Source organism: Dermacentor andersoni, chromosome 3 (assembly GCF_023375885.2).
Source record: "Dermacentor andersoni chromosome 3, qqDerAnde1_hic_scaffold, whole genome shotgun sequence".
In the NCBI taxonomy this organism is placed as follows: Eukaryota; Metazoa; Arthropoda; class Arachnida; order Ixodida; family Ixodidae; genus Dermacentor; species Dermacentor andersoni.
In genome coordinates this window covers 93,255,128-93,277,328 of record NC_092816.1, presented here as the reverse complement: position 1 = coordinate 93,277,328, position 22,201 = coordinate 93,255,128, and the positions used below count along the sequence as shown (strand labels likewise).

The following is a 22,201-nucleotide window of genomic DNA, read 5'->3' as shown; positions in this document are numbered from 1 at the left end:
TCCATCCAATTTCACGCCTGCAGCATGATCCCCTTGTCGTTTGTGGTGTCTCCGGCAGCCACAAGTGCGGCTTTTCATTCCAGGAGTTGGAAAGAAGTCTGACTTGCCAACTTGTTCCCTGAATCAAGGAGGAGGAGGAGACATAGACGGAAAGACAGGGAGGTTAGCCAGTTCTCAGACCAACTGGCTACCTTTTGCTGGGGAAAGGGGGTAAGGGGAGTAAAAGATAATAGAAAGGAGATATTACAAAAGCGGAAAGAGCAAAATAAAAGAAAAAAGAAAGCAGAATACTTCACTGCTTAAAGTCTGTCTTTAAGACCAGTACTCCGCGAGAAGTGCAAAAACGCTTTCAAAGCCTACTGTGCTGATGACAGTCTCGGCCAGTGTCCCAGTACCTTTTCCTCCGACAAAGGGCGTTTGTCAAGACTATCTAGCACTTTTGAAAGTTCTTTCTTGGGCGCACTCAAGCGGGGACACTCACAGAGAAGGTGGGCGATTGTTTCCTCGCAGCTACAGTTATCGCATGTAGGTTCAATCGCCATTACTATCCGAAATCAGTACACATTCGTGAAGGCCATGCCAAGCCACAAGAAGCACAGAAGCGTCTCCTCAGCTCTAGGTAATCCTGACGCAAGGTGGAGCCATAGATTCGGATCCAAATTGAGGAGACGTGCGTTGGTAAATTCCGTCGAGTTCCACTGTGCGAGTGTAAGTTCACGTGCGAGCGAACGAAGCCCTGTAGCTGCGTCTGTTCTCAATAACGGTACAGTTACACAGTGGGCACCATCATGAGCAGATGGGGCGGCCTCATCTGCATGATCGTTTCCGCAAACACCGCAATTGCCCGGCATCCACTGATATGCTATGCTGTGTTTTTTCACGATTACGTGGTGGTGAATAAGTCTTACTTATGTCAGTGACTAATTGCTCGTTCGGTCCATGACGAAATGGCGACATAATGCAATGCAGAGCGGCCTTGGAGTCGGAGAAGATTGACCGTGCCTGTGATGGTTCTTCAATTACGAACTCTACGGCAGCACGGAGGGCGGTGGGTTCTGCAGCTGTCGATGATGTAAAATGCGTTGTCCTGAATTTTTTAGTGGCGGACTTCGCTAGAATATCCACTGTTCCAGCAGAGCTTGCATACGAAACTGAACCATCCGTGTAATTGTGAAGGCGTCCGCTATGTTTCTGATGCAGGAGCAGTAGTGTGGCTTGTTGTCGGGCTAAAATGACGACTGTGTCTTCTTTTGAATTCTAGGAATGGTTTGGAGGTCTTCGAGGGGATGTAGGCACTACAACGGTAATGGTAATCTTGCTGCAGGCATGAAGTTCTAGGGAAGCACTACACGATGCGAAGCAATCAAATCGCTGAATGCAGAGTGTGGCCTAGAAGCAGGAAGTGAGGCGAGGTGGTGTGATGGAATCCGGGCGAAATGCATGATGTGCATTCTTAAGGCATCGACGCGAATATATGTTCTGATTGGTTGATCACGCTCGATGACCACAGTGGCTGCTGAAGATGCACATCTCGGAAGGCCAAGGAGTATTCTCAGTGCTTGATCATGAATTGACTGGAGGACGTGTAAGGTTTGTTCTTCGGGTCCTGCCCAGCACAAATAAGCTGTAGCGCATAAACCTGAGGAAAGGCACAGTGTAAAGTTGAAGCATCGCTCGTACAGATGCATCCCACAATTTTCCAGCAAGAAATATCAGCACATGGGTGATCATGGTGAGTTCCCTTTTATTGTAGGCAATTTGAGGGCTCCAGGACAGGTCGCAATCTATTATTACTCCGAGGAAGCGGTGGTTCTTCTATTAACTAATAGCCTGCCCATTGATTTTACTGACGTATGAGCCCATTGCTTTGCGCGTGAAGGCAACGAGGAAGCACTTCTGAGATGACAGCTCTATTCCGCGTTCTTGAAGGTAGTTTGACGTTCCACATAGTTTGACTTTCCACGTTCCAAACTACCTCTTGAATGTAGTTTGACGTTACATTCCAGGCTTTTGGAAGCCTGGAATGTACGTGTACACGCGTCACCCCTGATGCCCAGATGCAGCTGTCGTCTGCGTATATTGACAGATGCACGAACCGTCGAAGCATATCAACAAGGCCGATGAGCGCAAGGTTGAAGAGAGTGGGGCTCAGGACTCCACCTTGAGGCACACCGCGACAGGTACATGGTGCCTTGTTGTACCATCTTCTGTTGGTACAAAAGAGGGTTTTGCCCTTAAAATAGCTGTAAATTCATAGGTAGATACGGCCCCCCAGTCCAATGTTTCTCAAGACGTCCAGAATAGCTTCATGCGACACATGGTCGTATGCACCTTTCAGGTCGAAGAACATCGCCGCAGATAAGCTTTTTAGGCTTTTTTGTTGCTGTACAAACGAGACAAGGTCAATCACATCATCTATAGAGGACCGTTCACGCCGAAAGCCGGTCATAGCATCAGGGTATATCTCGTTATGCTCCAGGTACCACTCTAGGCGAATCAATACTATCCTCTCCATGACCTTTCCGAAACAGCTGGCTAGAGCGATGGGGCGGCAGGAAGCCAGGTCCAGAGCAAATTTGCCTGATTTGAGAAGACGAACGAGGCGGCTGAACTTCCGCGGATGAGCAACCAATCCGTTGCACCACGAGTTAATTTGTACGGTTAGAAGAACACGCCGAACTGTTTGGCCGAGGTTACACAGGGCAATGTAGGTGACACCAACATGCCCAGGTGATGAGGAATGCCTGCATGCTGCCAAAGCTGCTTGAAGCTTCTCTTCAGAAAACAGATTGTCCATCCTGGAATCTCGTGGCATTGGTGCGTTTCCTAGATTACTCGCGGTGAACGCGGATCCCTTGGCGGGAACCATCGCGCGGAAGTCTTCTGCTACTTCAATTTCCCGACGACTTTGGTGGAGAGCAAGGCATTTCAAGGGCCAATGTTGCTGACAACCATATCAAATTAGGAATCCACTCTTCGTTTCGCTTAGGCATGCACATACACGAAGGGGCCTGTAAGGACTGCGGTGCACCTGCCAGACCGGTAACCACTCGAGACAACCACAGCAAATTAGGAATCCACCCTTCGTTTCGATGAGGCGTGGTGGTAGAGTATTCTTTTTGCCCGGGGTGTTACACGGCAACCGTAACACCACGAAGACGAGTTGACGTGATGAGGGGGTTAACTGATCTCATTGACGTGCGCCACATACCCAGTGACCCATGTCTGCGCGAGGTTCATTGAGGAGCGGCAGACACCTATTGGCACATACCTAGTCTTCGAAGTTGGCGTCAAAGAGGCTCATTGAACAGCGGTACATGCCCAGTGGCACATATCCAATTATCCCACTTGGCGGGATAAAGTGGGATAGATAGATAGATAGATAGATAGATAGATAGATAGATAGATAGATAGATAGATAGATAGATAGATAGATAGATAGATAGATAGATAGATAGATAGATAGATAGATAGATAGATAGATAGATAGATAGATAGATAGATAGATAGATAGATAGATAGATAGATAGATAGATAGATAGATAGATAGATAGATAGATAGATAGATAGATAGATAGATAGATAGATAGATAGATAGATAGATAGATAGATAGATAGATAGATAGATAGATAGATAGATAGATAGATAGATAGATAGATAGATAGATAGATAGATAGTCCCTGTAAAGTGAGTGAAGTACGCTAAGAATCTTAATAACATATAAAGAAATTTTGCTGGGACCCATCTTACTACGAATGTCGACGTTAGTAGAATCAGAACTGAAGCAATGTAGGCTTCACAAAAGAGGCAGCCCGCCACAGCAACGGGCGGCTTATTTCAAATATTTATCCACAAAGCTTCGTGTTACCGACGCTTTGCTCGAAAAATATACAGGATATCATGTATTCAGTCCAACGACTCGAGAAAGGAGGCGTGTTGTCGGTGTGTGTGTGTGTGTGTTTTTTTTTTTTTTTTTTTTTTGCTGAGTAGCACCTGAATTTAAAGACTATGCAGCCTTTATGGGTAAGTGTAGGCTGCAGTCTACAACGAAGCAAGTATTCCAAGTGCCGAGAGCGCGTGTATCATGTGTCATAACACTGCATTATGCAGCAGCCCTGCACCAATGCGCGAATTTTTCAAAGTAGCTCTCCACCTCTCGGATGGCAAACCCCTGTTACGGTTTGCATAATGACATTCATGAAGGAAGACGGCTGCACTTGCGCTCCGCTGGTCAAAATTATTGCAGTCACACTCTCTTCCTTTTCTTTCTTTTTTTTTTTCTCCGCGTACGCGCCCTTTTATTTCGTCATTCGACCCTCGTCTTTAAGACGAGTGCGTCTATTAGCATTTTGACAAGGAATACGATATGCCGGTACCTATGCCAGTGATTTGAGTGCGGAGACGGAACGTTAGCTCGCAGAAAGGGGCTCACCTTCGGGTGGAATTAAACAGCACGTTAATGCATACTGTGCCCCTGTATAGGGGTAGTTGCGGCGGTCAGGTCAGCGATAGCATAGCTGTCAGAGCGCTTAGACTTTGCAGACGCACCCAGCAAGCACACATACACAAACACTTACACAGATGTCCATACACGTATGAAAACACAGAACGCAGACACACACACGCACGCGCGTGCGCCCATCAACAAAACTGAGGGATTAATGACGACGGGATAACAAGTGACAACGACCGGGCAAGGACAAAGTAAGAGAATGGTTATTTTGAGTACCTGTCGTCTGCATTTTTCGAGGGAAATGCACATGTCAGTACGTTACGTCGTCACGGTTCCAGGGCGCCATAAAGCACGATCTTTTCTTTTTGAAAACCCGAATTCCGCTTGCGTTGCTTGGGACGGGAATGATGCATGTTGTGTGCACCGTTTGTGACACACGGATGGTTTATGCATATTAAAAAGGATACTACAAAAAAAAAAACAAAGAAGAAGGAAGAGGAGGGAATGGAAGGAAGGAAAGGTAGGGAGGTCAACCAGACGCACGCCCGGTTTGCTACCCTACTCAGTGAAAGGGGCTTAAGGGAAGAAAAGAAAGGAGAGGAAGGGAAGAAGGTACTATCGGTGTCAGTATATGCAGATGTCCATAACTTCACGCCTATAATCGGTCAATCAGGCCACTCACTTTCATGACACGTAGCAGTGCCCGCGTCGCTTTGTAAGCCTGCGACGCATGGGGCCATGGTCAGAGAATCTTAGTCTCTGAAAATGGTCTGTTATCTAATTGGTTTAACACCCTCCTAAGAACGTCGCGTTCGTAGTCATAGAGGTCACAAAAGCACAAAGGCATACGCGATGCTTATACTGAACTTCCCATTTATAGATGGCTTCCGTATTTATGGGTTTGTATTACTCACCTTTGTTTTCCCCAATCCTTTTCCGACATCCCGTTTCTAACTTGTTCACGCGTTCCATATCCTGTCCTTCAACTATTCGAAGCTCACGAACCCCTGGGTTTGTACTTGTTATGTGCCGGCTAATAATACACGAAGAAAATGTTACTTTCCCCACTTATGCATTTTCGTGGGATTGAACTTGACTCTTGCAAATTGGTTGAAGACGAGCGTGGTCTTTCGCTGCTGTTAGGTTTTTGTCTGTGTCCGAATTCCCGGTGTTACATTTCAAATCATTCGGAACCGATTAGCCTTGACGCTAATATGGTGAATATGACGTTAATAATGTGGATGTACGCATTTCATCTTGACATCGATGCCAAAGAAAAGGAACTGGTAGAGGAACAATGTAGTACGCAGCGTCGACATAAATTTGACAACGATAATTAAAGAAAACGCGAAGTGAATCATCAAATTAGGATTACACATTGTCGCAGACATTAAGTGAAGACAGGCTATCGACCTTTTAAGCACCCGGCACGTTGATGTTTCCGCATAGGTTGCTCAGACTGCATATTAAACAGCGGGCAAATGGTTTTATTAGCTCTTTTCTATCACTAGATACGGTATGTCGTCAGCGCCTGACTGTCATCATTAGTGAGGAGTTCTGAGGGCTTCTCTTTCTGACTACAAGCCACAGTTCGCTCATCACCGCGGGGCGGGGCGAAACTGTACGTTAGCTCAGAAAGCGTCCAACACTGAACTCCATCAGCGGCGGCAGCTAATATTACATTGTCTGGTATACGTTGGGCTTTACTTAGGAACCCAAGTCGCCGACGCATGGAATACTGGCTTTTCCCTGAACAAACGGCACTTACCTCGCGATCATAAAAAATTCCAGGCGGCATTTCACACTACATAAATGAACAAATACAATGTATCCGACTAACTACAGCCACAAGTTGAACTATCATCCGTAAGGGTGATAAACCGTCCCCCTCGCGTGTAACAATATATATATATATATATATATATATATATATATATATATATATATATATATATATATATATATATATATATATATATATATATATAGTTCTGACGGTATAAAGCCAACAGATTATGAAGCGAAGGAATGCATCTCGGAAAGTTATTATGGTTGAAACTACAATATAGACATTAATAAAGGAAAAGGAAATGAGAGTGGACGAAAAGATAACGTGCCGTCGTGAGAAGCGAACGCACAACCTCCGCATTATGCGTGCACCGCACTACTAATTGTTCAACGGCGAAGGCTATCAATCCGTCCACTAATTTTGGTATTTAGGTTTACTCGACTTATCCCTGGAAATGTTAGCCAGCGCCACTCAGAACCCTGGTGGGCGGATGCCTTTTTCGCCCAATGGCGTCACGTAACACGTGAACTTAGGAGGACAGGCAAGTAGCTAAAAAACCCTCGTATGCCACCTAATGACATCAAGGCTGCCAGATTCGACACCCTCGCTATGAATGAGCGAGAGAAGAAGGGAAACCAATGGGCTCAATTTTCATTGATCCTACCCATATAAAGCGAACAGACAATCGAGCGAAGGAATGCACCAGGGAAACTGACTGTTGTTGGGACTAAAATGTAGAAAATAATTAAGAAAAGTAAAAATTGCCGCTGGGAGCCGAACGCACAGTTACGCGTGTGTTGGACTATGTATATTGTTTCATTCTCTTATTTCAGGTTGGCGCCACGATGCCCTGTGAACGGCAGCCTCACGACGTTCGCGCATAATGGCCGACGCTCCATGAAAGGTGACATTCTACCTTCAATTGCTGTGCCATTGCGTATCCTTCCCTTCTAACACGTCACTCACATTTGTCTGACTCCTTTCCACATTTTTAACTTTTCTTGCTCTCGGTACAAGTTTGTGTCAACGGCATCAGGCTTTCCTTCACAGAAATGTGATGAAGGAATTCGACCATGTATGGTACATCAACATATAATTTCTTAGGGTGGGCTCATTTTTGCCTTCGGTGTCGTCGTCGTCGCCGCGATGTTCCGTGTAAAGTGTAAGGGCAATAACACCATCGCCATGCACCATATGCTGTTTGTACGAGTGAAAGCACGCGCATGGAACCGGCGATCCCGGCTGAATCGGACACGCGCGAGGGAAGAAAGCGGGGGGCAAACGCGCCGTCGTCTGTCGCGCGAAAGTATAGAGGAAGGAAAAAACTAGGAGGGAGCGTCACCTGACTATCTTGCAGTTAGTCATAAAAAAATTTGAGGAATGGGATGATAGAAAGTAGGCCCTCACGTGATAGGCAAGCGGTAGATGTAGTAGGCTCGCTTTGGTAGCGTCTGTTGGCGGGATTTGGATTATGCGCACATAGTAGGCATGGCAAACGCACGGCGAGGTTGTGTGCAGGAGTTTAAGAATGTGAAGCAGTAGAGTCTGCTTTATGTCAGTCAGGTAACGCACCGAACCACCACGCGGCTCACCGCTTGAGCAAGGAGCAGACAGATGCCAAGGATGTAGCGAACGGAGGCGCGGGGTAATTAACCGCCATTGTGCCTAACAACCCGCGAGGGCCACCTCAAGGACGACTCATCGCGTTCAGGGGTGGTATCAAGGAAACATGGAAACCTTTCGCCCTGAAAACGTGTGGAGGCAACCATGCCGCTCTTCCGACGGTGATTCGTCGCGTTTGCGGTCATCGTCTGGGAAATAGTGAAGCCTTCCGATCCTGAAAACATGTGCAGTCTATCAAGCGAGCGTCAGGGGTCCGCAGCAACTGCTTTCGCTTGCAAAAAAATTTGTCCCTTCGTGGGCCCAACGGCCCAACGATGTACTGGTGAGCCGGGGACCCCGACCATATTTAAGGCAGTGCCGGCACATTTTTATGGCAGACGGTCCCAGTCGACGCAGTCGTTCTGCTCAATGTCTTTATGCCTCTGAATAGACCGGTGAGAACGCAATAGGCGAGTCTCAACAGCGTAACGCCATCGCACCGCACAATCTCACAAACTAGTGCACGTAAATCTCAAGGAAAGGCGACGACTTCGGCGTTTAGAGTGCAGGCTAATTCTATTCATATCTTTCACAGCGAAAGACGCACAGCAGAACCTTTTACTAAACGAACAGGCGACAAATAACCATACCGCGACACATATCGTCTCATCGTATATAGGTGCAAGAGAGGAGAACAAAAAATAGCAAGAAAATACGCACCGGAGTTAAAGGTACACAACAGCTGATTAGACGAAACAATAGACCACGCTCAGGCATACTCTGGACGCTTTTCGAGGTGAGATCGCTGACTAAGTAGGTGGTAAGCACAAATGATGCTTTGAAAGTTATGTCGTCATGGGTCTACCTACCCAGTCTTTCTCCACGTTTCAAGGCAACACATTTGAAGCGAAGAACGACGCCCGCAGTAGCAGAAACCCACGCGGTATACTTCCTACATACCCTCATGACTTTCACGGCAGGCGCCACTAATCGTTACCACGTACCAAACAATCGCGAATGGTCCGCCAGAATGGGGCCCTATTCCTTGCCAAAATGCACCGTGAACAAGGCCCCGCAGAGCGGGATTTAAAGGAGGTTGGCTTGCCGAGGCTAGCGGAATCACGTGACGCTCCCTCCTAATTTTTTCCTTCCTCCATGCGCGAAAGGCCGCGGGGGGGGGGGGGGGGATTGGAGGGAGGGAGGGGGCGGCGTTGTGCTCCTGTAGCAACTGCGTATTTCGCGACCGGGCGTAAGGGCCACTTACAATCGCTGCTCAAGGAGGGAAAGCGAGGAGGCGCGCCGTATCTTAAAAGTAACCTGCAGGGCGTTTATACATTTTTGCGTGCTGTGTTCTCGCCGCTCAGTTTGCGGTGAAATGATAGACAGCACAAGGGCCACTTCGCTCGCTGCTGCTGCCGCGCTTGCTATAGTGTTTTGACAGGGAGTGCCTGCGGTGGTCGAGTGTGATGTGTTCATGTTTGCTTGTGCGCGCTGACACCATGCTTGTTAAATCACTATGTAAGCCAATGTTTCCAACTTTATACGGCCAATAATACTGCTACCCTTACTTCGTATAGCTGTTCACTAATTTGCTATCACAATCGATGCCTTTCACCTTTCAGGCGAAACAGCAACTTTTTTATTAGCGGTAGACGGTACATGTTTTTCTCAAGCGTAAACATGAAACAAAGTTTATGCTAGGCGTACAACTTCATTGCGCCAATAAGGTTTTTTGCAAGACATTAAGATTTACAATATTGTAAAATAGCCTACCTGGCTAAATAGCCTAAATAGCTTATCTCATGGCCCTGCCGTAAAGACTGGCTCTAATGAGAGTACCAGGCGTGGGCACAGTTGTTTAATGAATCCGTGTGAGTTTATGTATCAGTACACCAGCTTTCTTTTCTTTGGAGGGAGGAAAGCTGTCAAGTTAGTAGAGTAAGAGGAGGGCTGCTCTTTTGTGTCGCAAGCTAGCCTTAGCACAGTGTTTTTTTGTTTTTTTTTCTGACGCCGACAGACTGTCTAGAGACAGTGTGTGAGCTTATGTATCAGTGTGCCTGCTTTTCTGTGGAGGGAAGAAAGCTGTGACGTCGGTAGGGCAAGAGGAGGGCTGCGCCCTTGTTTGCATCACAAGCTAGCCTTGGTCATCCTTGCGCTGTCATTTGGTAGCATAAACTTGCGTTGGTTCAGTGTCTCTTGTGTTTCTATAAACAGCTCACGTCCAAGTGTGATAAAGAAGAGATAAAATGACAGGCTTTGTTGGCCACTCTTCTCCATACATAGTATAGAGAGCTTATACCGGGAAAATGACAAACCTGTGAGAAAGCGAAGATGTGCAAAAAAAATTGTGGAGCCCGCGACACCCCAAAGGACTACTGCGAGAGCACTAAAGGGAGCATACTGGGGAAGTACATGGGGGCTACATTGGGAAACTATTATGTTTCACTTTTGTTTCTCATGAAGTTTCCCAAGGTAGTCCCATGTAGTGTCCCAATGTGTTTCTTTAGTGCTTTCGTAGTAGTTCCCAGAAGTGTTGCGAGCTTCCCAAGTTTTGAATGGAAACAGGCATTTAGGATCAGCAAAATCTGTTCTTTATTTACTCCATTGACAAACGAGGCCATGGTGTCCTTGCTGGTACTGTAGGTTCAACGCCAACGGTCATTTTCCTATGGTCTGTAAAGTACGTAGATGCATAGTTTCGAAATGTGACTGCATTACAATTGCATTGAATGCCGAGCCGCGTTGCGCTGGGCCCACACTTCTTCTTCCGAAGCATACGTTCGCGGTCGAGAAAGTGGCTTCGCAGGCGCCGCCGAGGTAGATCCTCCTGAATCTATTTTGCAACCCGTAACGAAGACACGCCAACGCACGTGTCCTTTTATATACAAGTGTCAAGACCTTTCCCGTGGCGTCAGGAACCGCTAGACGCGCCAATCTAACAAGGCGCTCCTTCGTCTCACCGATAACACCTATATACTGTTGTGGTGTAGAGTTAACGTCTCTGGCTGTCACTGCAAAGCTTCCTCGGGATGGCTTGGGCTCGAATCCGCCTACGGGCAAACGCATTCGGAATTTTCTTATCAAATGCCTTAGTTTAATATGCCTGTATTATGTCTTTATTGCATTTTAGCGTTCTTACTATTAAATGTGCCACCACCTCCGGACACCGGCAAATGCCCATCAAGCTAAGTAGTCCTTTCGCACTACAAATTCACCGATGATTACGATATTCCCTAAGGCGAAAGCTGAGCGCGCCTCTATACGTGTTTCAATTTCGCGTGTCAATATTTTGTATTATGTAATATAGATATACGGTTTGTATTAGGAAGAGAACGCTGTGAGTAGCGTGCTTTGTTTTCGTACATATATAGGACGTGCGCTACTCTGGCGTCATATCGTAGCCATCGTCGCTGCACAGCCCGTCTTGCGGGGCACTGCGCTTTTCTTACGCTTTGATTTCACCAATGAAAAGAGTCGCCCTTCATCGCGCGGAAATCGTGCCACAAGTGTGGCACTATTTGTTGGCACGACCAGTGCGGCGCTACACCCTAGGGAGCGTCACATCAAGCCTTACTCGTAGCAGCTCGCCACCGGCCTTTGCAGGAGCAGTGAAACCTGGCACACACGCTGGTACCGTGGACTGATCTCCGCAGCCGACGCCGCGGACGAGCGTTGCCCTCCCCACCTCATTACACCTCATGCCACCTCATGCGCCCCCTCCACATCGGAAGCGCAGATGGGATCGGCCACGCGGCGGCAGACTCTGCGGCCGCCCGCAACTCAGCGAATGCACAGACTGCTTCCCTCCGCTTTTCCTCCACGTTCCTCCTCGCGCGCTCTTTGATTTGAGGCTGCTCCGCGTTCGCTTTATCCATCCATCTTTTGCTGTGCTCGTTCACTCGCGGTTACGAGGTAGAACGCCGCCGAGGCATGCCGACGCTCAACGCAGGAACGGGCGCCTAAGAGCTGCGCTCTAAAAATTCCATGAAGTATTAGGGAGCTGCATTCTTAGAACAGTATTATTCCTTCTGTCAGATCCCATCCCATGCTTCTGTTTTGTTGCACTGCAAGGCATGGATCAAATTATAGCTAGTTGCCTCCATGATTCTTGAAATCTGTGGGAAGACGAACACACAAATCAAGGGCAAGAATACCCAATTGAACTGAGCTTCATAACTTGCTGACGACACAGTACACGGGCTCCATTGCTCAGAGTATCAGCATTATGATTCGAGCAAATGTTCATTGGAGAGGAAATGTAATATTATTCCTTGCTGGTCCTGAACTTCTGAAAGCAACTTCCAAAGTTTGTGCAATGACAGGTTGACGTTCTTAATGGGGATAACACACCCAAGTCTGTGTAGTCCTCAGGACAAGTTGACATCGAACATTCTCGTTACTCTCGAATGGGTGTCCCAGCGGCTGATTAATGCTACCGCTGACGATGAATAGATCATCCGCGCACCCCTTGTGAACCGGATAGTAATAGTTAATTGCCACCACGCTCACTCTCGAACTCATTTCGGCTGCGCCTACTCTCGATCCTTCACATCTCAGTTCGTTTCAGCAAACCATTCATCAGTGCTCGTAATTGCGAACGAAAAAAAAAAAAAGACTTTTCCCTTCACGGCGTCTTGTCATCCTGGGAGCCTCAATAACCCTTATAGCCCCCTGCTGCCTTTACCGCACAGTTATATTCTCGTGTCCGAGGCTGTACTTTAAAAATGCAACACTACATGCTGGATTCGTAGAGATCAGCCACTGGGTCAATGCATTCAAACGAAGTGCATCAATTAACAGATAACGAATGCGCGATAACGAACGCCACCTGCTGGCGCGAACACCACTGTCTAGGTTGTTTAGTAATGGAAATCAATTTCCCAAAGCAGCACCATTGCTATATGAGAGGGGCTTTAAAGATAGATAATCAATAACTTTCGGACATCTGGGGTTTAACACGTGCACTGAAATCGCGGCACACGTGGGCGCTTTCAGCCCGTGCTAAGAACACAACATACAGTGCATTGACGATGCACGTTGGCACTGTAGGGCTGCGTGGAGTGTACAGATTCATGCAGGCCTCTCGCGCACTAGCATCGCAGAAAATGTTATGAAAAAATATCAATTTCAAAGCATTGTTTCTTCCCAGCCATTAACAAACTGGAAGTGTAAGTAAATATGATAAAAAAGTGTCCTAACGCAGAGTATTACTCTTCCACTAGACGAACATGTTGACAAGACGCAGTCATTACGTGCTTCAATATGTATCTGCGTCGAAATTAACCTCTCAATAAATAATAGAAATGAGGTGATTGCTGTAAATTATTACCTGCTTTATGCGCAGGGACGTGCACTGTCCTTCGAGAGGTTGTGGCGGAGCGCAAGAGAAATTGATGAAGTGGCTGTTCGATGGCCGCAGCTGCTAATCAGATTATAAGTTCAAACGGCTGGTCTACTCGGATCGGGCGCACCAACGCGCCCCGTTCCTTATATATACTGACGAAGCGTACCGGTCGTGCCCGCCTAGAAGAGCAAGCTGCGCAACTTTTGCGTAGAACATTAACAAGCAGCTCAACAAACGATCGATCCGCACTGGTGCAGCTAGCGTCTCAGCGGGTGTGCTGTTAACCTTCGTTTTCTCTTTTTCGGTGTGTTAGGCCACTTTTCTCGGGATGCGTAACGTGACTCTCCGATATTTTGCTAGCGTCTGCGAAGCCCAACATGCCCAAAACGTAGCAAGGATGACTCTCTTGGGGAACAGACTCAACTGAGTGGGCATAGGGTGTGTGTGTGTGTGGGTCGGGGCAGGGGGGGTCGATAAAGCGGAGCGGGGTGGTTCAGTAAATAAACAAAAGACCGTCAAGACCAACAGACCTCAGCAGGCGTCGAATGCGTGGAAAGCGCTGAGGCATGGCAGGCTCTCAGAAAATCTACGTGATGGTCCCTGTTCGTATACCTCGGTCGTGTTTCTTGGTTGTATTGATAGCTTTTACTAGCAGTGTTTTGTCGCGAGCCAACTACATCATAAGAAAGCCATAAAATGAAGCAAGACACTATGACAAGTTCTGTCCAGATATAGAAATACTCCAACGTAATGAATTAGTGTTTAATATATGGCAGGGTGAATATTGCACTCATAAGGTCTTGACTGATTGAGTGCGATACAAGTAGAACAAAGTGGACAACACAAACGCCGTATATCAACTGTAAGGTCGGACGGTCGTGGAAAAGAATTAATACACAATATTTATCTGTGCATGCGCTACAGGGAAGGCAGCGCCGACCGGTTAATCATAAATACACGTGGGCACTTGCGAAAAATAACTGTTTAGGAAACAGAATTCGTCTTTGTGCAAAACAACGGAGAGCAGACTTACACACGTGTGTCCGTATTTTGACGCCCGCCTTTCAGTACCACGACTTTCAGTCATTACCAACTTGCTCGACAGTTAGTCGCCATATGGCTTTACTTAGTGTGGAATTGGTTTGTCTGGATGGCTGACTAGTTTGACTGTCTGGGATTGACTAGCTTGGTTCGGTAGCAGGCACGCTGGCACGCTGGCTGGCAATAATTAAGTGTATATTGTTGGAATGTGGGGACTCTGAAAACGTTCACAAGAAACATGTCGCGCATTTGCCACCACCATAAATTATTAAATGCTCGTAAATTTTACATGAAGGGAGTTAACTCCTAACAGCAACAAAATAGCAGGTTTTCATTTAGCCCAGTGAAGTTTTCTTAGTGCGAATGAAAGAATGACTGAATTTAAAGTCGATACATAATAGGGTATAGCAAGCTTTTTTAATGGGGAGCATAAATCGTCGGTTTACAAAGCCCTTTTTCCACTTCGCGTTATTTCTGTAAAGACGCCATTCGGGGTATTATTTAAGGGGTGGTTATCATGTACATAGGAAAAAAGAAACAAAGCAGGTGGTAAAGACTTTTTTAGGCTTGTAGCGCAGCTCAGAAAGAACAAAAAGGAAGGTGGAAGGGGTAATGAAAGGGAACGGAGAACAGAGTGAGCGCTAACTTCCAACTGATGGTTTATTTCGTGACGCAGAAGGCTACTTATACACTCGTCGAACCATGTGACATCAATAGATTACACAAAACCAAGCAACAAAACCGAAAGTAACCATGTGACAACATATTCAGACAGCCTGTGGCGGCAGTCTGAGATACGTTAATTCATTGCTTGACAATGATAATGAAGGTGAGCTTACACATGCATGACCCAGTCCTATGATAGCCTTTGCTTCGATGATTTCTCTTGTGAGCTGATTACGACTACGGCCTAGAATGACGCATTCCTCTAAAACAGGTTCGCAACCACTAGTTTTGCAGTGCTGAGCATGAAACCCCCCGCTGTAATACAATGCTTAGCATTGTAATCATGTTCGCGCAACCTATTATTCAGACTTGTATTATTGTAATTGTATTACAGCTGGGGGGTTTCTTGAGCAGCACTGCAAAACGTGTGGTTGCGAACCTGTTTTAGAAAAATGCGTCGATCGAGGTCGTAGTCGCAATCAGCTCACTAATTATCTCGTAATCAGGGAGCGTCACTAATGACTTGAACATTCGTTATGCGCAACCACTTCACAGGCAACACAATTCTCCATGAAATACCGATAAGGCATATTCTTGTTTCGTGAGAACGGTGCAGTCGTCAGGACGGTAAGCATTTTCGGTATACTGGCGCTGAGCTGAATAACGTGAACAAGAGGAAGGAACACGAGTCTGCGTGGACAGTCAGTTTTGTCAGCACCATTGAAGAACAATAGCAACAAGAACGAGAACAGAAGAGAGCAACAGCAAGCGTAACGAGAGCAACGCCAGATAGAGAAAGCACCAACGTCAGCAGCCTCAAGAAGACCTGCCGCTACACGGGTGCGACAGCGCCAGCAACAAGAGCATCCTAGCTGTACGGGCAGAGGCCGTAGGACCCGCGGTAGCCATAGACCCGGAGGTTTTGTGTTTCTCTGGTTCCGGAGAGCGGAACTCGACGAATCGAGCGGGCGAGCAAACAGCGGCCTCGAGCGGAAAGCGAAACGCCTCGGCCAAAAAGCGCGATCTAGCTGGCGAGGGTACCCTCGCTATATCAACGGCGTGGGACAAAGCGAAAGCGAAAGCGAGAGAGAGAAAAAATAAAGATGGCAAGAGAGCGGCGGCAAAGGTAGTACCATCTCCTCAGAAACCCTATCCTGCCATCTCGATCGGCGAAAGAGCGCATCCGCATCTTGCCGGGAGCAGCAGGGAATGACACCCCGTTTGCGCCACCGGGCATCAGAGTGCGGGCGCACCACGAAAGCGTCAAGAGGAAACGAGAGAGAGGGGGGAGTGAGAGAAAGGAGAGGGGGAGGGACGGAGGCATTGCTTCAGTGGAGCCATCGAGCCTTTCTGGAAATAGGGAAAGCAGCAGCTTTGAGAGAGCGAGTCACGTTAATAGAAAACCGAGCGCCATTTTCTTGTACATGGCCTGTTTTCGATTCGAAAAAGCAGGCATTTCGGTGAAGATAAAAGGAAAAAATAAATAAATAAACACGCGAAGGTCTTGTACGACGCAAGCCGCAGTGGTGGCCTTACACTCGCTTTTCACATTCCTTTATCTATCTTCATGTCAGTTCTCTGCTCCATTCTCATTTGTACTTAGACGATATTTTACAATGATTGGCACCACACACGTTGGGTAGTGCCACAAATATTGCGAATAAAGAGAATGCTTGATATCTGAGCGCACAGTGCTCGCCCCCTTGAGAGAGAGAAAAAAAAAGAAAGCAATATAAATACTGGCGGGGAATGCTTCGGAGGCGCTTTACAGACAGGAAGCAGGCTTGGTTGGAAGAGTGGATATTAGGCAGAAAATAACAAATAATCACTTCGTGTGCCGGCTGGGATGGTCTTTAGGAGATTGTACACACATTCTTCCCTAACGCATCCGCTCAAACGCATTATGCACAATCCGAGCCTATCTGGTCTTAGTTCTATCGGTTAATCGTCGTATCTCGTTGAGCTTGCCTGTGTCCTATTTCTTTAACCTTTTCCAAGCTCGATACTGAAAGAATTGTTCTGGTATATAGATGCCTTGTCATGCCGATACATCGTGCTTCAACACGGGCAAACGTCATACAGAAATCAGATATAGTAAGAAGGGGGCATGTTTAACACTTCGTGCGCTAGAAAGATGATTAGTGCTTTTTCTAAACCACTGCAAGTATGTAAGATAATAGACTCACATAAAGGTCACGGCATAGAAAAGTTCTATGAGGCAGATGATATGCTAACGGCAGCAGATTACCAGTGTTTGTTTCTGTTGTGTAGAGTCGCAAGATGTCATACGAGAGAAATTTGACCCAGCATGTAAATTCAGCCATATTCTCACGACGAATCAGCAATGGCAGGAGAATCGAAGAGATGTCGCAGAAGTCTTCATATCGGAATGTCATTTGGTGGCAATCTAGGCGCCCTGATCTCAGGCTTGTACGTCAAGTTGACAAGCAAGTGTGCTATTAGCCCGAGAAGCTTTCTTTCTGCAGAGCTACCTTGCGTGCCCGGCGTCTACAACACAATGGTGCTGCTTTTCTAACGTTATTCCGATTTCATAATTTGCTTTCATTTATTTTACAGCGAAGCTGTCTGTGTGTACGGTCTGGCGGATCGTGTTCACGCGTAGACCAACAGTATTTCATACGTGAAACCGATCCCGAAGATATTGCAACACAGGCCCGACCCGCGGCGGAGGTGAAGCAGGCGTTAAGCACTCCCCTACGTGGACCGATCCCGAAGATAGTGCAATACGGGCCCGACCCGCGGTGGAGGTGAAGCAGGCGTTCAGCCCTCCCCTACGTGGATCGATCCCGAATATAGTGCAATACGTACCTCACCCGCGGCAGAGGTGAAGCAGGCGTTAAGCACTCCCCTACGTGAGCCGATCCCGAAGATAGTGCAATACGGGCCCGAGCCGCGGTGGAGGTGAAGCAGGCGTTAAGCACTCCCCTACGTGGGTCGATCCCCAATATAGTGCCATACGTACCCCACCCGCGGCGGAGGTGAAGCAGGCGTTAAGCCCTCCCCTACGTGGGTCGATGCTTAAGGTAATGCAATACGGGCCCGACCGCGGCGGAGGTGAAGCAGGCGTTAAGCACGCCCCTACGTGGGCCGATACCGAAGTTATTGCAACACGGGCCCGACCCGCGGCGGAGGTGAAGGAGGCGTTAAGCACTCCCCTACGTGGGCCGACCCCGAAGATAGTGCAATACGGGCCCGACCCGCGGCGGAGGTGAAGCAGGCGTTAAGCACTCCCCTACGTGGGCCGATCCGGAAGATAGTGCAATACGGGCCCTACCTGCGGCGGAGGTGAAGCAGGCGTTAAGCACTCCCCTACGTGGGTCGATCCTGAAGTTAATGCAATACGGGCCCGACCCGCGGCGGAGGTGAAGCAGGCGTTAAGCACTCCCCTACGTTTGCCGATCCCGAAGATATTGCAATACGGGCCCGACCCGCGGCGGCGGTGAAGCAGGCGTTAAGCACTCCCCTACGTGGGCGATCCCGAAGATAGTGCAATACGAGCCCGAGCCGCGGCGGAGGTGAAGCAGGCGTTAAGCACTCCCCTACGTGGACCGATCCCGAAGATAGTGCAATACGGGCCCGACCCGCGGCGGAGATGAAGCAGGCGTTAAGCACTCCCCTACGTGGGCCGAACCCGAAGATAGTGCAATACGGGCCCGACCCGCGGCGGAGGTAAAGCAGGCGTTAAGCACTCCCCGTACGTGAGCCGATCCCGAAGATAGTGCAATACGGGCCCGACCCGCGGCGGAGGTAAAGCAGGCGTTAAGCACTCCCCGTACGTGAGCCGATCCCGAAGATAGTGCAATACGGGCCCGACCCGCGGCGGAGGTAAAGCAGGCGTTAAGCACTCCCCGTACGTGAGCCGATCCTGAAGATTGTGCAATGCCGTGCCGACGCGCTGCAGAGGTGCAGTTCGCCATTAAGGGGACCACATACACAGCTTCACTGGTCATCCTTCCTCGCAGTGTGGAGGGGAACTGACTTGTTTTTCAATGATGCTCTAGCACATAACCACGGTGGAATATTTGGCAAGGTTGTCTGTATCTCATGATATAGTAAAGGTAGGCAAAATTTTAGTGTCTCACGTATGATACGTGCCCTTAATTGCGAAAACATTGTAAGCGATAAGTTTTCTCGCCTCGTATTTCTTAATGGCCGTTTGCGTAACCAGCAGCCACCGATATAAAATTCATTATACCCATGTCCCATCTCGATCTATCAAAACTTTTTCCCCGCCACGCTAAACGTATTACATTTCTAACATTTGCGAAAAGTTTCCTGGAGTGTCCATAATAACTCCTATCGCAATAAAATATTTGGGAGACTTCTACACCAAACATCTATTGCGCACGTCAGCGTATAAAGCAAAACATTTCCTACTAGACATGACCAACATACACACAGTGAGTGGAACTGTTTGCGCCATATCTGGACAAGTATTAGTTAATATGGCATGTTTGTTATATGTACTTGACGTAGAGACGTAATCCTCGATTACGAACACCTGCCGTCCACAAATCCCACTAACCTCAGGTACCCGCCGTGCTGGCGTAGGGGCTATGGCGTTGCGTCACTAAGCCCGCAGGCGCGGGATCGAATCCCGGCCGGGGCGGCCGCATTTCCATGGGGGTGAAATCCAAAAACGCCCGGGTATACAGTGCACTGAGGGCGCTTTGAAAAAATCTCAAGTTGTCAAAATGAATCCGGAGTTCCTCACTACGGCATGCCTGATAATTGAATCGGGGTTTTTCTGGCACGTAAAACACCAGACTTCCTGTATTTTTTTTTGTGCACAATACTTCTACAACAAGAGAGTAAGCAATAGGACAGCAGTCTCCATGGTAATAGTGTGCTGCTTTCGCAGTAAATGAGTTCTGAGACCAAGACGTCGCTGAAGTCTGCTTCTTTCTCTCTTTGCTTTTTTTGTTTTTGTTTTGCAATAGCAAGTTCTTACCCTTTCGCGTAAGCATTGGCAGTGCCTTATTCTTCTAATCTTTCTTCTCGACCTTCTCGACCTACGGGAACGATAACGGACATTTGAGTTCATCGGAATGCCGACAGCGTCAAGAAATCGTTAGGACGTTTCAGTGCCTTGCGCAAGTGATATACAAATGCTGTTTGTTGAAAAATAACAAAAGCGCGTGTTTCAAGGCGAGTCCCTAAATCAATGATTTACTCGTCACCGCTTTTCGCACTACGCGCAGAGTGGCCAAAGTCTTTATACCTCAATGTGGAGCTACTAGCTGTCTAGTGTTTTCTTTTTTGTTGTTGTTGCTTGTTTTCTCCTTTTGTCTGCAGACAAACGTTGCGCAAGCCTTTTTCCATGTCGTCCTAATTCTATTCCGATTGCTTGACGTTTCTCAATATGGCTTCGTCTGCCTCCTGCTCACTAGATTTTTTCCTTGTTTTTTGTTTTCCTTCTTTTTTTCGTGGCGCTTTAGCACAGCAGGTGAAGTACACTTTAGATGTGTCTGCGGCAGGACTCACTGAAAGAGGACTCGCGCGAGGTGCAAACGTGAGCAGAGTGCGCGGGCGAATAGCTTCCAGTGTTGCAGCTCACCGAAAACGCACTTGCTGCGTTGCTGTCCATTAGCGTTTGTGAGCTTTCAGGTTGGAGAAGAAAAAAAAAAAACCTAATGCATATTTCAAAGGTACACTCGAGTGTAGCCTCTTTTAGAGCTGCTTTTACGAGTTCTCTTGAGCCTTGGACGCGGCAGTATGAGTTTTGAGAGCACCCACACTTTCTTTTTTCGGCTTTGAAACCAAAGTGAGCGAGCTTGCAGGAGCTTACACGTATCTCTGAGCTATATAATTGTTTTGCTACATTTTTGTTTTTATGTATACTTCTGGCGCGTCTCCTTTCGGACTGTTCTTTCTCAGCTGCTGCTGCATTGTTACCTGAAAATAGAAGCGAACGTTTGTACGCTAACTCGTCTGAAATCCCCCGCATTATTATTTAGCTCTCTCCTTTCTGGGCTACAGGCTGGTGTGCTGAAAGCTTTCAATCGTTTAACTGTAATACAATTTCTCGTCGTCTTTTATTAACAGCAGATCTAGTTGTTCTCAAATCGAAGATATGCCTAAAGGTGATACAGCTTGCTTTCTTGACCTCAAGAGAACTCCCACGCGTAATCCCCAGTGCACCTGGCTATGTAGGTCTGTTTCTCAACTTTATATGGATTGTGGCGTTTTACGTGCAAAAACAACGATTTCATTATAAGGCACGCCGTAGTGGGGGGAATGCGGATTCATATTGGACCACCAGGGGATACTTGAGGTGCCCCCCAATGCGCAGTACACGGACGTTTTTGCATTTCGCCCCCATCCGAAGTGCGGCCGCCGTGGCCGGGATTCGATTCGGCGACGTCGTGCTTAGCAGCCTAACACCGTAGCCCCTAAGCAGCCGCGGCGGGTAGCCCGTCCTTTACGAAAGAAGTAGTATATTTTAGAAACAAATACGATTAGCTGCACCTGTTATGGTTTATGCGTTAGTTCCTTCCTCCTTCAATATATTTCTGTCCTTTGGTATTTTTTTTCTGTAAATAGAGAAGACGAGGAGTGATAAAAAAAAATTATAAATGCATGCAGCCACTGTGATGAGCGTATTTGGTGACTCAACCGATAGCATATAGGAGTGATAAAATGTATGTTATAAGCTATTTTTCTTATCTATCTCTCTTTTCAAGTGTTAAGCACGTCATGGAGTGATAAGGAGGCATGAAAGAATACCCGTTAGCCTAGTGCCTCCATTTCTTCTCCCGAATCGAATTTGCAAGGGAACAGCAAACGGAAGGAACAAAGCTGGCGGCAAACCACAGCCATGGCTGACCGGTTTTTTTCTTTGTCGAGGACACGACCACGCTCCCAGGTAGCGGCTGTATTTAGTGGTGCTATTACCATGCTCCCGACAGGGCAATTCACGTTGCCCAAATAAAAAAAGCGCAAATTGCGTATTCTTGTATCTAGCCATCGCAGTGTCACCTTGGAGGTAGAGCCACTACCGTCTATCGAACGACGGTTCTCCCAGCTGTTCGTCGAGGCACCGTCCATTGTAGCATTTCCTCGTTCTGTAATCACATTAGTGAAGCGTCTCATCGGCGCTAGACATGTGCAGCGCCGCCAATTCCGAAGCCTCACAAATTCACTTTTCTTCTGTCGAGGGTATGTCGGGTCCCTCCCAAGCTTCAGGTGCTCTGCTATATTGTGTGAGCTCCATCAACGCCGTTTTTCTTCATGCCTGTCTTTCCGGACCACTTGATTACTCGCGGAGGCATAGGCAGGCTGGCG

The 22,201-nt window shown here is 47.6% G+C and overlaps 1 protein-coding gene across 1 annotated transcript in view; it reads left to right on the top strand.

Moving 5' to 3' along the window:
* The window catches only part of LOC126542335 (uncharacterized), a 406,338-nt gene that overhangs the window by 141,746 nt on the left and 242,391 nt on the right, over positions 1–22,201 (top strand). Inside the window, exon 2 of the mRNA XM_055076589.2 lies at positions 7,077–7,147. The gene's annotated coding sequence lies outside the window, so the exon portion shown is untranslated. The remainder of the gene's footprint in view (positions 1–7,076; positions 7,148–22,201) is intronic.